General features: G+C 47.8%; 1 protein-coding gene across 2 annotated transcripts in view; it reads right to left on the bottom strand.

The window, feature by feature from the left end:
• Positions 1-16,356, bottom strand: part of PRR35 (proline rich 35) — a 32,836-nt gene extending 16,480 nt beyond the window's left edge. The window contains exon 1 of one of the 2 annotated variants that reach the window (XM_083151965.1): positions 16,034-16,356. The gene's annotated coding sequence lies outside the window, so the exon portion shown is untranslated. Of the gene's footprint in view, positions 1-949; positions 1,046-16,033 lie in introns of those variants that run through there. The other variant, XM_083151964.1, reaches the window with a different exon arrangement.
• Positions 16,357-18,624: the final 2,268 nt, after the last annotated feature.

The raw sequence follows: 18,624 nt of genomic DNA, 5'->3' as shown, positions 1-18,624 counted from the left end.
ATCTATCTTGAAAAACATTATCTATCTCTATATATCAATCTATATATCTTGAAAGACACAACTATCTATCTATCTATCTATCTATCTATCTATCTATCAATATATCTAATTATCCATCTTGAAAATTCCTTTTATCTATCTATCTATCTTTCTATCTATCGAATGTGAAAACGTATATCTATTTATCTATCTTGAAAAAACTTTTTCTATCAATTTACTATCTATCTCTCTATCTATCTATCTATCTATCTATCTATCTATCTATCTATCTAGAAAAACACATCAGTGCGTCTATTTATCTATCTATCTTAGAAACCCTTTTATCTATCTATCTTTCTATCTATGTTGAAGAACATGTATCTATTCACTATCTATCATGAAAAATGTATATCTATTTACTCTATTTATCTTGAAAAAACTTGTTCTATCTATGTATCTATCTATCTGTCTCTATGCTTTGCTACTAGTTTAACACTAAGAAAATAGATAAGTTTAGAATATTGCAGATTTATCCATATAGGGAAATGACAGTATGTGAAATATTACATAGCGGGTACATAACTGGCTATTCTCACCCCAACAAGACATGGCATTGTATACAGTATTATTACTGTACCAGCAATTATTAGTACTTGTCAGTCTATACCATGGCCATCATATGATTCCCAGCTGTATATAACTACAGATAAGAGCATAATAACATGTATGCACTCTATATAACTAGTTTCATCTGCAGGTTATAGGTGTCCACGCGCTGATAAATACCCCACATAAAGCTTAAACAATTTATATGACTAAATATAGATTGTGACATTTCCAGAGTACTTTGCATTTCGGTCTTCTGATTTCTGTCAATCGCCTATTCTGTCACAATCCAGCAGGACATGCTGAGTATAAATAAGTACCATTAAATTGAAGATTTAAAAAAGTAATGGATAGGGATACTTACATTGATGTGCAAAATCCACACTTCAACTCTTTCACTGGCTCCTCAGCCTCATAAAAAATTTGCTGATTCCTCAATGTAAAAAGGACTCATCTGGAGCAGCCCTCTCCACAGCTGATTGGTGGAAGCAAGTCTTACACACTACCTAAAGGGGTGGTCCCTGCTCTCCTACATAACACTGCTCTGAACTCCAGGAGACGTCAAGTAATAATCTACTACTTTTACAAATCAGCGGCATTTACTCTGACAATATTAATACCTATATTTAAAATAAAAAGGTTTTGCAGTAAAACACACACACACAAAAAAAAAATTGGCACAACCCCCCCGATGAGAGGGTGATGGTGTTTAAGTTTTGGGTGAAAATATTTTTGTGGGTGATATTTATCAAGCCGTGATAAAATATCAACCAATTATCTTCTGTCATTTACAGGCTGTGTTAGAAAAATGACAGTTAAGTTGGGTACGCACGATAAGAGTTTTAATAATGTGCACGATATTGTTAACGATATTATTGGACATATTGTCTAGTATGTAGGCACTATATGCACTCTCCCGCGGGTTGTTAACGATGTGTGCTCCCTCGGGGCATTCATGGACCCCACCCGTGACTTGAACATGTGGTCATATTTTGACTACCAACAGCGTTGAAGGCAGTTTCCAACGACTTTTAAAAAAAAGTCTGCCACACAGACAGGCTGGACGTGGTCAGGGCTGATGTCACAGACCCCCTCAAAAACGCCTGGTGCGCGCCTCCATTTTTTCAAACACACCCAAAAAAAGTCCGGTTTCTGCCCCCAAATGCCACTTTCAGTCAGTCAAACTGCAGCTTCATTGCGGTTATGATACATACGCATTTTCAGAAGCTAATTCCTCTCGCACATGCGCTATGCATATTGATCCTAATTCAGACCTGCTTGCTAGGCTGCGTATACCCATTGCCTAGTGAACAGATAAGCGCCACCCTCCAAACTGACCATCAAATGATTTTTCTCGCCACTTGGTAATAAATGTCAATCAAAACTGACTTTTATTTCCGCTGCTGATTTGGGAATACAGAGCGGGAGCTGACATCATGTGACATCAGCCGCCGGCCCCGAGCAAGCAACGCGTTCCCAGGGGCACGCCCAGTGTTTTTATGGGGACACCCATGAAATACTGCGTTCCCCAGCTTCAGCCCACTGTCCACCCACGCCTACCCCCTCTGGAGCAAACGGCACGGCGAGTTGGAGGGCGGTGGGCGGCAGCGACGGCTGCGCCCCCGTGCAAACGCCCAGCATTTCATGGGTGTTACCATGAAAACGTTGGGCATGCCCATTGGAATTCGGCAGTTACGCGGCTGCAGGAGGCCGGCAGCTGAAGTCACCGGATGTCCTCTGCCCGCCCTCTTCCCGTACTGGGAGCACGCAAAGCTAAGACACCAGAGAATGGCTTCGTTTTGCGCGCTCCTTCCAAATCATTCGATGGTCGGCGACCATCGGATGATTTGGCCCCTGCACCCAAGGCTGCAAATGGATGTTTATGCAAAACATCCATTCGCAGCCGTGCGGGTAACTCGCTGAGCGAGGGAGGGGCGGGCAGCAGTACGAGTGACGGGCGGTGTTAAATCTACATGCAGCGCTGTGAAATTTGCAGCGCTGCGTGTGGACTAGGTCCAGTGTCTGCAGCGCTCTGACATGAGTTCTGCCAGGTACCTGCTGACACTTCTCTGTCCGACTTGCTTAGCATCTGACCTGTTTTCTCTGGGTGTTGTTGTGTTAGCCGGCCACCTACAATGATTCAGCATTCCATTTTTCCATAACAGGCAGCTGAAGCGGAACGGAAAAAGGACCTTGTATATAAAATATTATATCTTGGATGTAATCATTTACCTGGCAAATATGTATAACTCTGGCTTAGGGGCTTTTTAAGAAAACAATTATTGGCTGTGATTTAGGGGACAGGTGAGAGATAGTGTGGTGCTGGACTGCGCTGTGATTTAGGGGACAGGTGAGAGATAGCGTGGCGCTGGACTGCTCTGTGATTTAGGTGACAGGTGAGAGAGATAGCGTGGTGCTGGACTGCGCTGTGATTTAGGGGACAGGTCAGAGAGATAGCGTGGTGCTGGACTGCACTGTGATTTAGGAAACAGGTGAAAGAGATAGCGTGGTGCTGGACTGCGCTGTGATTTAGGGAACAGGTGAGAGAGAGATAGCGTGGTGCTGGACTGCGCTGTGATTTAGGGGACAGGTCAGAGAGATAGCGTGGTGCTGGACTGCTCTGTGATTTAGGGGACAGGTCAGAGAGATAGCGTGGCGCTGGACTGCGCTGTGATTTAGGGAACAGGTGAGAGAGAGATAGCGTGGTGCTGGACTGCGCTGTGATTTAGGGAACAGGTGAGAGAGAGATAGCGTGGTGCTGGACTGCGCTGTGATTTAGGGGACAGGTCAGAGAGATAGCGTGGTGCTGGACTGCGCTGTGATTTAGGGAACAGGTCAGAGAGATAGCGTGGTGCTGGACTGCACTGTGATTAAGGGGACAGGTGAGAGAGATAGCGTGGTGCTGGACTGCACTGTGATGTAGGGGACAGGTGAGAGAGATAGCGTGGTGCTGGACTGCTCTGTGATTTAGGGGACAGGTGAGAGAGATAGCGTGGTGCTGGACTGCACTGTGATTTAGGGGACAGGTGAGAGATATTGCGTGGTGCTGGACTGCGCTGTGATTTAGGGGACAGGTCAGAGAGAGAGTGTGATGCTGGACTGCGCTGTGATTTAGGGGACAGGTCAGAGATAGCGTGGTGCTGGACTGCGCTGTGATTTAGGGGACAGGTCAGAGATATAGCGTGGTGCTGGACTGCGCTGTGATTTAGGGGACAGGTCAGAGATAGCGTGGTGCTGGACTGCGCTGTGATTTAGGGGACAGGTCAGAGAGATAGCGTGGTGCTGGACTGCGCTGTGATTTATGGGACAGGTGAGAGAGATAGCGTGGTGCTGGACTGCGCTGTGATTTAGGGAACAGGTGAGAGAGAGAGATAGCGTGGTGCTGGACTGCGCTGTGATTTAGGGGACAGGTCAGAGAGATAGCGTGGTGCTGGACTGCGCTGTGATTTAGGGAACAGGTCAGAAAGATAGCGTGGTGCTGGACTGCACTGTGATTAAGGGGACAGGTGAGAGAGATAGCGTGGTGCTGGACTGCACTGTGATTTAGGGGACAGGTGAGAGAGATAGCGTGGTGCTGGACTGCTCTGTGATTTAGGGGACAGGTGAGAGAGATAGCGTGGTGCTGGACTGCACTGTGATTTAGGGGACAGGTGAGAGATATTGCGTGGTGATGGACTGCGCTGTGATTTAGGGGACAGGTCAGAGAGATAGTGTGGTGCTGGACTGTGCTGTGATTTAGGGGACAGGTCAGAGATAGCGTGGTGCTGGACTGTGGTGTGATTTAGGGGACAGGTGAGAGAGATACGTAGCGTGGTGCTGGACTGCTCTGTGATTTAGGGGACAGGTCAGAGATATAGCGTGGTGCTGGACTGCGCTGTGATTTAGGGGACAGGTCAGAGATAGCGTGGTGCTGGACTGCGCTGTGATTTAGGGGACAGGTCAGAGAGATAGCGTGGTGCTGGACTGCGCTGTGATTTAGGGGACAGGTCAGAGAGATAGCGTGGTGCTGGACTGCTCTGTGATTTAGGGGACAGGTCAGAGAGATAGCGTGGTGCTGGACTGCACTGTGATTAAGGGGACAGGTGAGAGAGATAGCGTGGTGCTGGACTGCGCTGTGATTTAGGGGACAGGTCAGAGAGATAGCGTGGTGCTGGACTGCACTGTGATTTAGGGAACAGGTCAGAGAGATAGCGTGGTGCTGGACTGCTCTGTGATTTAGGGGACAGGTCAGAGAGATAGCGTGGTGCTGGACTGCGCTGTGATTTAGGGAACAGGTCAGAGAGATAGCGTGGTGCTGGACTGCTCTGTGATTTAGGGGACAGGTCAGAGAGATAGCGTGGCGCTGGACTGCGCTGTGATTTAGGGAACAGGTGAGAGAGAGATAGCGTGGTGCTGGACTGCGCTGTGATTTAGGGAACAGGTGAGAGAGAGATAGCATGGTGCTGGACTGCGCTGTGATTTAGGGGACAGGTCAGAGAGATAGCGTGGTGCTGGACTGCGCTGTGATTTAGGGAACAGGTCAGAGAGATAGCGTGGTGCTGGACTGCACTGTGATTAAGGGGACAGGTGAGAGAGATAGCGTGGTGCTGGACTGCACTGTGATGTAGGGGACAGGTCAGAGAGATAGCGTGGTGCTGGACTGCTCTGTGATTTAGGGGACAGGTCAGAGAGATAGCGTGGTGCTGGACTGCACTGTGATTAAGGGGACAGGTGAGAGAGATAGCGTGGTGCTGGACTGCGCTGTGATTTAGGGGACAGGTCAGAGAGATAGCGTGGTGCTGGACTGCACTGTGATTTAGGGGACAGGTGAAAGAGATAGCGTGGTGCTGGACTGCGCTGTGATTTAGGGAACAGGTGAGAGAGAGATAGCGTGGTGCTGGACTGCGCTGTGATTTAGGGGACAGGTCAGAGAGATAGCGTGGTGCTGGACTGCGCTGTGATTTAGGGAACAGGTCAGAGAGATAGCGTGGTGCTGGACTGCTCTGTGATTTAGGGGACAGGTCAGAGAGATAGCGTGGTGCTGGACTGCGCTGTGATTTAGGGAACAGGTCAGAGAGATAGCGTGGTGCTGGACTGCTCTGTGATTTAGGGGACAGGTCAGAGAGATAGCGTGGCGCTGGACTGCGCTGTGATTTAGGGAACAGGTGAGAGAGAGATAGCGTGGTGCTGGACTGCGCTGTGATTTAGGGAACAGGTGAGAGAGAGATAGCGTGGTGCTGGACTGCGCTGTGATTTAGGGGACAGGTCAGAGAGATAGCGTGGTGCTGGACTGCGCTGTGATTTAGGGAACAGGTCAGAGAGATAGCGTGGTGCTGGACTGCACTGTGATTAAGGGGACAGGTGAGAGAGATAGCGTGGTGCTGGACTGCACTGTGATGTAGGGGACAGGTGAGAGAGATAGAGTGGTGCTGGACTGCTCTGTGATTTAGGGGACAGGTGAGAGAGATAGCGTGGTGCTGGACTGCACTGTGATTTAGGGGACAGGTGAGAGATATTGCGTGGTGCTGGACTGCGCTGTGATTTAGGGGACAGGTCAGAGAGATAGTGTGATGCTGGACTGCGCTGTGATTTAGGGGACAGGTCAGAGATAGCGTGGTGCTGGACTGCGCTGTGATTTAGGGGACAGGTCAGAGATAGCGTGGTGCTGGACTGCGCTGTGATTTAGGGGACAGGTCAGAGAGATAGCGTGGTGCTGGACTGCGCTGTGATTTATGGGACAGGTCAGAGAGATAGCGTGGTGCTGGACTGCGCTGTGATTAAGGGGACAGGTGAGAGAGATAGCGTGGTGCTGGACTGCGCTGTGATTTAGGGGACAGGTGAGAGAGATAGCGTGGTGCTGGACTGCGCTGTGATTTAGGGGACAGGTGAGAGAGATAGCGTGGTGCTGGACTGCACTGTGATTAAGGGGACAGGTGAGAGAGATAGCGTGGTGCTGGACTGCGCTGTGATTTAGGGGACAGGTCAGAGAGATAGCGTGGTGCTGGACTGCGCTGTGATTTAGGGGACAGGTCAGAGAGATAGCGTGGTGCTGGACTGCGCTGTGATTAAGGGGACAGGTGAGAGAGATAGCGTGGTGCTGGACTGCGCTGTGATTTAGGGGACAGGTGAGAGAGATAGCGTGGTGCTGGACTGCGCTGTGATTAAGGGGACAGGTGAGAGAGATAGCGTGGTGCTGGACTGCGCTGTGATTTAGGGGACAGGTGAGAGAGATAGCGTGGTGCTGGACTGCGCTGTGATTTAGGGGACAGGTGAGAGAGATTGCATGGTGCTGGACTGCGCTGTGATTTAGGGGACAGGTCAGAGAGATAGCGTGGTGCTGGACTGCGCTGTGATTTAGGGGACAGGTCAGAGAGATAGCGTGGTGCTGGACTGCGCTGTGATTTAGGGGACAGGTCAGAGAGATAGCGTGGTGCTGGACTGCGCTGTGATTTAGGGGACAGGTGAGAGAGATAGCGTGGTGCTGGACTGCGCTGTGATTTAGGGGACAGGTGAGAGAGATAGCGTGGTGCTGGACTGCGCTGTGATTAAGGGGACAGGTGAGAGAGATAGCGTGGTGCTGGACTGCGCTGTGATTTAGGGGACAGGTCAGAGAGATAGCGTGGTGCTGGACTGCGCTGTGATTTAGGGGACAGGTCAGAGAGATAGCGTGGTGCTGGACTGCGCTGTGATTAAGGGGACAGGTGAGAGAGATAGCGTGGTGCTGGACTGCGCTGTGATTTAGGGGACAGGTGAGAGAGATAGCGTGGTGCTGGACTGCGCTGTGATTAAGGGGACAGGTGAGAGAGATAGCGTGGTGCTGGACTGCGCTGTGATTTAGGGGACAGGTGAGAGAGATAGCGTGGTGCTGGACTGCGCTGTGATTTAGGGGACAGGTGAGAGAGATTGCATGGTGCTGGACTGCGCTGTGATTTAGGGGACAGGTTAGAGAGATAGTGTGGTGCTGGACTGCGCTGTGATTTAGGGGACAGGTCAGAGAGATAGCGTGGTGCTGGACTGCGCTGTGATTTAGGGGACAGGTCAGAGAGATAGCGTGGTGCTGGACTGCGCTGTGATTTAGGGGACAGGTGAGAGAGATAGCGTGGTGCTGGACTGCGCTGTGATTAAGGGGACAGGTGAGAGAGATAGCGTGGTGCTGGACTGCGCTGTGATTTAGGGGACAGGTGAGAGAGATAGCGTGGTGCTGGACTGCGCTGTGATTAAGGGGACGGTTGAGAGAGATAGCGTGGTGCTGGACTGCGCTGTGATTTAGGGGACAGGTTAGAGAGATAGCGTGGTGCTGGACTGCGCTGTGATTTAGGGGACAGGTGAGAGAGATTGCGAGGTGCTGGACTGCGCTGTGATTTAGGGGACAGGTTAGAGAGATAGTGTGGTGCTGGACTGCGCTGTGATTTAGGGGACAGGTCAGAGACAGGGGTGCCGAGAGGGGGGGGGAGCAGGTACAGTTTACCCAGGCCCAGGCCTGTCAGGGGGGCCCTGGTCTGGACACACAGTTTTTTTCTTTTAATCTGGTGGCGAGTGCGCTAGGTCTGAGTGCGCCGGAGTCAGCTGTTAAGCAGCGGCATTGGGAGTGCGGATGTGGGTGGACGTGGGGGCAGCAGCATCACAGAGATTCTTCTGAGTGTCGTTCCACTCTTCGACTCCAGGGCATAACTTGGGAGTTTACCGTGGCTCGGCGACAGGAGGATACTTAGGGTAGGTAGTTCCTGGGTGCCATCAGGAACTGGGTCAGAGAGAGGCCATCTCCCGCGGGAGTACCACCCACTCCGCAGAATCCAGCCGGCCCCGCTCCCCACCCCAACCACCAGCAGCAGCAGCAGGTGCCATATCTCCAGCCCAGCAGTCCCAGATCTGGTACCCCACCCATGTCCAGGTCACTGTGTTTCAAGGTGGAAGGTATTTGGCTGGTTGCTCTGTGTCTGCTGCCTCCCTGCATGCTGCTGGGGCTGACATCCGACTCTGGAAGTCAGCATCTAACCCCTGGCAGAGCATGTACTGTAACTCCATGACAACCAGCATGTTAACCCCTGGCAAAGCATGTAACCCATGTCAGAGCATATAAATCCATGGCAACGAGCATGTTAAACCTGGCAGAGCATGTAACTCCTGGCAGAGCAGGTTAATCCCATGGCATTGAGCATGTTAATCCACTAATTTGCAATGAGCATTACTGTGTGTGGCATAATATGTAATGAGCATTATGGCATGTGGTATAATATGTAATGGGTGCAGTGGCGTAACAACGGGTCCGCAGAGTGTGCGGGGAGCTACAGTTGTTGTACCGGGGCCCAGGATTTCTCTTGGCGGCCCTGGTCAGAGATAGCATGGTGCTGGACTGCGCTGTGATTTAGGGGACAGGTCAGAGAGATATCGTGGTGCTGGGCTGCGCTGTGATTTAGGGGACAGGTCAGAGAGATAGCGTGGTGCTGGACGGCACTGTGATTAAGGGGACAGGTGAGAGAGATAGCGTGGTGCTGGACTGCGCTGTGATTTAGGGGACAGGTCAGAGAGATAGCGTGGTGCTGGACTGTGCTGTGATTTAGGGGACAGGTCAGAGATAGCGTGGTGCTGGACTGCGCTGTGATTAAGGGGACAGGTGAGAGAGATAGCGTGGTGCTGGACTGCGCTGTGATTTAGGGGACAGGTGAGAGAGATTGCGTGGTGCTGGACTGCGCTGTGATTTAGGGGACAGGTCAGAGAGATAGCGTGGTGCTGGACTGCGCTGTGATTTAGGGGACAGGTCAGAGAGATAGCGTGGTGCTGGACTGCACTGTGATTAAGGGGACAGGTGAGAGAGATAGCGTGGTGCTGGACTGCGCTGTGATTTAGGGGACAGGTGAGAGAGATTGCGTGGTGCTGGACTGCGCTGTGATTTAGGGGACAGGTCAGAGAGATAGTGTGGTGCTGGACTGCTCTGTGATTTAGGGGACAGGTCAGAGATATAGCGTGGTGCTGGACTGCGCTGTGATTTAGGGGACAGGTCAGAGATAGCGTGGTGCTGGACTGCGCTGTGATTTACGGGACAGGTCAGAGAGATAGCGTGGTGCTGGACTGCGCTGTGATTTAGGGGACAGGTCAGAGAGATAGTGTGGTGCTGGACTGCACTGTGATTAAGGGGACAGGTGAGAGAGATAGCGTGGTGCTGGACTGCGCTGTGATTTAGGGGACAGGTGAGAGAGATAGCGTGGTGCTGGACTGCGCTGTGATTTAGGGGACAGGTCAGAGAGATAGCGTGGTGCTGGACTGCACTGTGATTAAGGGGACAGGTCAGAGAGATAGCGTAATAGTATACAGGTCTTCATTTTACAGTATACCTGCAAATTGTTTTTAAACACTTTATTTACATGAAATAAGACATAATTTGTTACAAACTTATACCCCTTTCACATCGCACTTTTAAAACGGTAAATTGCCGATTTTTTTTCATTTTAAAACGTTTAAGCCTGCACTGTGAATGCACCAGAGCCGATTTACCGTTTAAAGTTAACTGGTATTTCGAACCGTGTAAAAAGCAGAGTCCTACACGGTTCCTTGCCGTTTTTTGAGCAATGTGAATGTGTACAATGTGTCTGAAACGGTATTTCAGGCAAACAACACAAGCTACAGAGCAGTGATAGGCTGTCCCCTTTAAAATGACAGGCAATGTTGACACTCTGGCTTGAAACGTTTTCGGGTTGAAACGGTTTGACTGCTATGTTGAATGAGACTTAACCGGTATTTAAAACGGTAATCTGCGGCAATGTTAAGGCTCTGACCCGTTTTAATTACCGTTTTAAAATACCGGTTTTTAAAACGTGTCGGCAATGTGAAAGGGGTATAAATCTCCATGAAGTGCCAGAGGCATCTCCCACTGTGGAGGGACTTTACAAACTCCATGTACATTTTCTGTTAGAAGTGATCAGAAACTACTGAACATTGAACAAAGCTCTATTTACATCTCTCCAAGAAATGGATGACGACATAGAATATATGTACAATAAACATGGTGAAAAATAAGTGATACACTGTAGGCCATAAAACAAACAAGTGAGAACAAGAAATCCCGGCTACCCAAAATACTATAAAAATTAATGATCCTATCCCGGCATGATAATGGGAAAGGATACCAAGGATAAGCGATTAACATGAGTCCTGCAGCAATAATAATATTTACAGTCATATTTGTGGTGTGCACTTTAGTCCAGTTTGTATTTCGGGCAGTATATACAGAGGCAGGGGTAATGCACATATTTGGGGCAGTATATACAGAGGCAGGGGTCATGCACATATATGTGGCAGTATACACAGAGGCAGGGGTCATGCAGGAGTATATACAGAGGCAGATGTCATGCAGGGGTATATACAGAGGCAGGGGTCATGCAGGGGTATATACAGAGGCAGTGGTCATGCACATATTTGGGGCAGTATATACAGAGGCAGGGGTAATGCACATATTTGGGGCAGTATATACAGATGCAGGGGTAATGCACATATTTGGGGCGGTATATACAGAGGCAGGGGTAATGCATATATTTGGGGCAGTATATACAGAGGCAGGGGTAATGCACATATTTCGGGCAGTACTACTGTTCTAATTCACAAAGGAGTCTTTATTCTATAAAGACACAGGTGCTTCTGTGCAGCACGCACATTTCTGTGGGCTAATATCCATACTAATTTACAGTAGGGGGAACATTCTTACAGTTTAAGGGCGGGATTCTCTAAAATCTGCGGCCACACTTCGCCGGCTACCACAGACATAGTTATCGCAAATGCGCTAACATATGCGATAATTATGGCAAAGGACAGCTCTTTTGCTGACGATGACCCCTGATGCAGTAACCTGGCGGAGGTCCTTAGTGCATCCCACAATGCGGTAAAAACCCCAATAACAGGTTATAACATTATCCGTTTAGAGAATCTGCCCGATAAGTTTTCATAACGATAAATGTATTGCTGAGATCATATATTATTTACTGGAGTTTATAAAAATATTACTATCACTTGTGTGTTATATTGCAATTAGGATTTCTAGCAGGCCCAGACACCCATTTATCTCCAACCCGTTAGAGTCTGGTGAACCAGATGCTGGGTAGAAGGGTCACTGGGAGGCTCACTTACGATTTGGCACTTGATGTTCAGTTTTTTCATGACATAAATCGCATGCGATTTACTGCATGTAAAGACTACCGGGGAGCTGCAGCAGGTGGAGGGGGAGGGGCAAGAGAATTATAAATCTATCAGAAGAATGGCTGGCCGCTGATTGGCTGAGAGAACTCTCTCAGCCAATCAGAAGCTGGACAGTCTTTTGAAAGTTTTTTTTTTTTAATTCTGTTGCCACTGACCGCTGCCTGCCCCGCCACCCGGCACCCGCCGATCACCACTGCCTGCTGCACCACTGGCACACACCTACGGAATTGGACCCAATACATCGTGGGTGCAAACAATGTGCCGCTGATGGGTCCGATCTGATAACTTTTATGTGCAGGCAGTTCAATCTCTACGGTCTGACCCAATGTGAACTGGACCGTGCATCGGTTCGCATGTAATGTCAAAAACATGCGATTTGGTCCATTTTATCAGCCCGATCCATCAGAACCGTGTATCGGGGCCTTAACAGTACCCCAGCCAGCTGGATAAACATTGCGCATTTCTGAGGTTACTTAAAGTTATAAGAAGTATTTAAAGCTGCCAGCCAATAGGAAGAGGCGCATACATGAAGGTGAGCAGTGAAACAAAACCTTTTTCTGTTTTTGTGGGGAGCGGCAATGATCTGTAACGTGCAAACCTATGTTAAAATCCCCCAACGCCCAGATCGATACTTGAGCGGACTGACGCCTTAGGGAGCATAGAACATAAAGAGCAGTATGTTGTAAAGGTTTCTGTCTCTCATAAATAATGCACTGGGGTCTGGGAGAGGAAAAAAAGGGTCTGGGATTCCCCCCTCACAGTACAAAAAAAAAGCCCAAGACCCCTTTTTATCTTGAGGAGTTCAGCAAAATATATTAAAGATGGGAGGGGGGAACGATATGCAACCCTCTCCGGTGATCACATTTTTAACCCTTTCTACTTACTGTTCTTCTCTAACGTGTCTTCCTGGTTTTGCTGGCAGATAAACCAATCACACCGTACATAATGTTCAGACACTTACAGGTACATTTACTAAAGTATGAGATTTTACAAGGGAGAGATGTTTCCCAATCAGATTTTTAGCTATTATCCTCTAGGTGCTAGATAAATGGGTTATGGTATTTTAGGTCTACAGTCTTATGGTCAACCACTAATGGTCGACATCAAAAGGTCGACAGGGTCCAAAGGTCGAAAGAGAAAAGATCGACAGTGAAAAGGTCGACAGGGTCAAAAGTTTGACAGTGAAAAGGTTGACAGGGTCCAAAGGTCGACAGTGAAAATTTTAAATGTTGACATGCAACCGGTCAACATGAGTTTTTCAAATTTTTGTGTGTCTATGTCGATAGGCCAACATGGACGCGTCTATGTGTACCGTGTCCCCTCGCATGGCTCGCTAGGTTCACCATGCATCGGGCTCAGCACACTGTTATATTCTCCCTCCACGCCCTAGTGGATGGTAGGGTATGAGATATCGCCTGTCGGCACATGTCGGCTCAATTTTGTAAAAAAAATGCATGTCAACCTTTTTCACATAAACCTTTTGACTGTCAACCCTGTTGACCTTTTGACCTGTCTACCTTTTCACTGTCAACCAATCAGCGGCCAGCCATTCTTTTGATAGATTTATAATTATCCCGCCCCTCCCCCGCCACCTGCTGCAGCTCCCTGGGAGTCTTTACATGCAGTAAATCCCATGCGATTTAAGTCATGTAAAAATGGAACATCAAGTGCCAAATCGTAAGTGAGCCTCCCAGAGACCCTTCTATCCAGCATCTGGTTTACCAGACTCTAACGGGTTGGAGATAAATGGGTGTCTGGGCCTGCTAGAAATCCTAATTGCAATATAACACACAAGTGATAGTAATATTTTTATAAACTCCAGTAAATAATATATGATCTCAGCAATACATTTATTGTTATGAATACTTTTCGGGCGGGATTCTCTTGCACTGGGACCCCGTCAGACAATAAATATTATCACAGGACCCCAGCAAGTTACTGCTGAATGGCCACCACATGTGTGGTCAGTGAAGTGAAGTGACTACTATTGTGACAGGGAGGCAGTGGGTAATGGGGGAGATGGAAAAGGGTGCCTCTATCGAATGATTTCTCCTGCAGCAAAGACAAGCGAGGTCATGTGTCTTCGTTACACATCCCCTCTTATGTTAATGAGGGGAATTGGTTGCAGCTTACCGTGCAAACCGGAATGACCCCTACTGTACAGACTACTAGAAAATGACAGAAGCAAATTGGTTGCTATGGGAAACTTCACCACGTTCTGTATCTCTAAGATTGATAAATCTCCCCTCTGGTTTTAGGAAACTGTCTGAGAAACCATCAGTCCATTTAGCGCTTAGTTGTGTGCTGTGACGAGAGAAGCCATCTACCCATTATACAGAGACTGTCATGGGCCCTGTGTGCAGTAACAGGTCTGGACGAGGGATGTCAGATGTCATTCTTTATCCAATGCAGGAACATTTCATTACTGTCTTGTACAAGTGTGACATTTCTGGTGTGAGTCTTGTGACTGACACGTTGCTGCAGAATATGGATCAAATAAAAAAAAGACAACTAATCCTTATGCTGGGTCCTCGATGGAATGCCTGTCAGTCCCACAGGCACAGTATATGACAGCCTGGTATGCCGCTAATATCGTAGCCTTACACTGAGATATCTCTTAGTATATGGCCACAATATCTGGATTTCTCAACATGGGAGAACACAATTCCTTGTTCCACTCATGATGCGAAGGAAGAGACGAAATGTCCATTGGTGGCCTGCGGCAGAGCTTACACTGCGATGCATTCGACGGTATGCAGTTAATAGGTTGATATTTGCCTACTTTTGAAAACTAGTTTCAGGGAGATTATAGATTATAGGTAGTAGATTTTTACACAGCACCCCATTTAGGGGGGGGGGGGTGTCATGCTCCACCCAAAGGGCGTGTCTCTTTCCATATATGGAAAGAATGTGAAGATATTGTAAATGTGGCACCTAGAAGCGTGGGTGTGTACTGCTACATCTGGGAGGAATATTTTAAAATGACTTAGATCCAAATGTAGATGATCCCCACAGCAGTTAGTAAGAGATACTATACTTGGTAAAGTGCTGGGAAATGGTGCTGATGATTCAATGTAAATGTATCTGTCTCTCATTCCTTTTATCCCCAAAAATGTAACAGTGTAATGTGAGCTAGGTGAAATGAGGGAGATTGCTAGACTAATGAGGGAGAGAGGGAAGTTGCTGCTATTTCAGGGAGTCTCCTGCAGAATGCAGGAGGGGCGGTAACTATGGTTGATAGTTGAGTCGACATAATCAAGGTCAATATAGCAATACTGGGTCCCCCTTACAGCCTCTCGGAAAGGTAGGCAAGCCTCATGCATTCCTGGACAGCTGCATCAGCCCCTCCCCAAAGAGCCGGCATTTCCTGTAATGAGGGCGGGGCTTAAAGATGACAAGCTCCACCCCACCACCACCACCGGAAGTGCAGCAGAGAGTGTCCACTCCTGGCTTCTTCCGGAGAGGAGACTCAAAAAGTAGGCAAGTATGCAATATAGATGCACAAGCAAAATGTCAACATAAAAAGGGGGGGGGTTTGGATTCTTTTTGTTCTTTTTTTTTTGTGCCAAGCACAATGTTAGTGCAGCGAGGCACCTGACCCGAAGTATGGTAAGCAAGTCGGTACACTAATTCGTGATCCACGTTTTCAAATGCAAAAATCGATAATCAACAAAAAAACATGAAAAACTCACATTTCTCACATTTCCATGGTGATTTCAGCCAAGAGCTTTTCAACCTTTTATTGCAACTGCTGTGTCAGCAAGGAAACCTTTATATATAGGTCTCAGAATTATGCAAAAATAAAAATTGGATAAAAACTGAAAAAAGTGCATGTGTACCCCAATATTTGTCACATAGAACCCAGTTATTGGACACCATAGCAATCAGTCAATTTAGAGCGAATGAATGCAAGTTGGATTAATGACAGCAAGTGACAATACTAATCAATTGCTCCGATGGCAGGATTAAGATACAAAGAGTTAGAACTTGCCCACAATTATGTAATAAAGCGCCCGTGTGTATTATCTAGTATATGCATGATTATCCATAGATCTGGATTTTAAAATTAATATTTTTTTTGGAGGGGGGTAGCTGAAACCCCATATCCTATGCACAGTCATCATGCTAATTATTGCCATCAATACATTTTGATGCTAGCATGCAGGAATATATGATAGAATGACACTATTGCACCTATTACAAATGCCTAGAAACACAAATACAACAAATACAACCACATTAATCAATGGAGTAAGCTGTGTACAGGTGATGAAGCCCTTACCTCGGAATGCTGCTGCGGATAAAACTAAGGTTGCTGTGTGTTAGTCTGGGATAACACATTAGGTATATACTGTCTGCTGGTATGGCCTTAGGGACTGCTTTCCTGGCCCCTTCCCATAGATGGGTGGGTGGAAGACCTCAGTGCCCCCAGCGACTATCCACATGGCACACAGTAGAGGGGGGGAGGGGGGGGCAGTAAGTCTGACACACACAGAGAGGGGGATCTTAGAGAGAGGGGAAGATGGAGAAATCAGTACAGATGACTGACGATAAGGGAAGCAGCTATAGTCCCGCCGGATTGCTACTTTTAGAACGCTGGTAGAAGTTTGCATAACTGTAAAGAGAGGAAACTGGTGAAATTGCAATGGGAATAAAATATTATTATATGTGGGAATAGTACAGGGGATATACAACAGAGTAGGTATAATCTGCAGTGTGGTGCAAGGGGGGGGGGTGACGGGTGGGTGGTCACGGGAGTGGGTGTTTGTGGGCACAGATGGAAGTCTTGAGGAGGTATCAGATTTGAACTCGGAAGTGGTAATTCAGCAGGTTTTATATACAGGTGGAGTATCCCTTATCCAAAATGCTTGGGACCAGAAGAATTTTGGATAACGGATTATTCCGTATTTCAGAATATTTTATATTTCAATGCTGTATCTTGTGGTGTCTTGCAATTATGTTGTACAAACACATCAGACACGTGAAATACACACAAGATTTTATTTGTGCATAAAACAAGGTTTCAAGACATGAAACAAAGTTTGGGTAAAATCTCCGATACTGAATTTGAATGACAAGCAATCATTATCGTGCACATATTTAGTGCCAGTTACATATCATGTCCCAGCAGTGCCAGTTACATATCATGTCCCAGTAGTGCCAGTTACATATCATGTCCCAGCAGTGCCAGTTACATATCATGTCCCAGTAGTGCCAGTTACATATCATGTCCCAGCAGTGCCAGTTACATATCATGTCCCCAGTAGTGCCAGTTACATATCATGTCCCCAGTGGTGCCAGTTACATATCATGTCCCAGCAGTGCCAGTTACATATCATGTCCCAGCAGTGCCAGTTACATATCATGTCCCCAGTGGTGCCAGTTACATATCATGTCCCCAGTGGTGCCAGTTACATATCATGTCCCATTAGTGCCAGTTACATATCATGGCCCAGTAGTGCCAGTTACATATCATGTCTCAGTTACATATCATGTCCCAGTAGTGCCAGTTACATATCATGTCCCAGCAGTGCCAGTTACATATCATGTCCCAGCAGTGCCAGTTACATATCATGTCCCAGCAGTGCCAGTTACATATCATGTCCCAGCAGTGCCAGTTACAGATGTCCCCAGTTTGTGTTTTTTTTTTTTTAACATCAATATTTTTTATTGAAGTGGTAGTTTTTCAACAAAATTTTAAAAGGGGCGGGGGGGGGGGGGGGGGGTACAGAAAGTACAAAGAGGAAGTATGGTGGGGGGATACATAGTGAGGATAACATACTTAGATTCCAAAGACATATATACAATTTAGCAGAAAACTATTATAGCAAACCCAGTACATGAAGTACATAAGACATAAACATAGGTGATGGGATACATAGTTTAAGAGATATTGAGCACCGTAGTACGAATTTAACCTCAGAACAAAATTAAGGGTAGGCAGGGTGGAGTACATGCTGAGGGACAACAATACTCTAAAGGAATCATGTAGGATTTGGAGACGGTGAGCCACGCTCGTTAAGGCTGAATTGACGAGGGTCACAAGGGGAGGGTCCAGGAGAGGTTGAAGAGTTTTTACCGTCTGTGGCATATTTATGCCAGTAGGACCATCGCACCAGTGGGGAAGAGGTGGAATATGAATATGATATATACTCTGTCTCCATAGAATAGCTAAAGATGATTTTCTGTATAACCTTTAAGAGCTGGGGGGGAGCGGGCTGTTTCCAGGCTTGAGCCAGGGTAGACCGGTCTGCGATGAAGATATGTCCTAAAACGCAGCTCTTATGGGACGAGACAGTATCTGGGAATACGTTTAAGAGGGCTGTTGATGAGGTAGGTAGTAATGCGATATCTAATGCCTGTCTTGCTAGTTCAAACACCTCTTTCCAATAATTGTGATGAGAGGGCAAGACCAGAATACATGATCGATGTGGCAAATTTCTCCACATTGTCTCCAGCATCATTTAGAGCACGGGGCTAAAAGGTGTTTAACCTGCCTGGGGTCAGATAGAGTCTATGGGCGGTATTCAATGTGAATACCGGCAACATGCAGCGAATCCTGTTTAGGATTCGCTGCACATTCGCCACTGGTCGCCGCGTTCCGGAGCCTCGCCGGCTCCGGTATTTAACGAGTCAGGGGCTCGCTGCCCCTGACCGGCGAATATGAGCTCCTGCGGCGAACGCCGCAGGGAGCCTGAGGACGGTGGCAGGCAGGGAGATGGAAGTCTCCCTGCCTGCCCCAGAGCATATGTGGGGGGGAGGTGGGCTCCCCGGGTGCCAGGCAGCACAGGCTGCCCCCCGGGGGTGCCAGCAGGGGACCGGGTATATTCACTACACCCGATCATGCATATGTAATGATCGGGTGCAGTGAAT

This window comes from Crinia signifera, chromosome 7 (genome assembly GCF_055691185.1).
Source record: "Crinia signifera chromosome 7, ASM5569118v1, whole genome shotgun sequence".
Classification (NCBI taxonomy): domain Eukaryota; kingdom Metazoa; phylum Chordata; class Amphibia; order Anura; family Myobatrachidae; genus Crinia; species Crinia signifera.
This window is presented reverse-complemented; position numbering and strand designations above follow the sequence as displayed.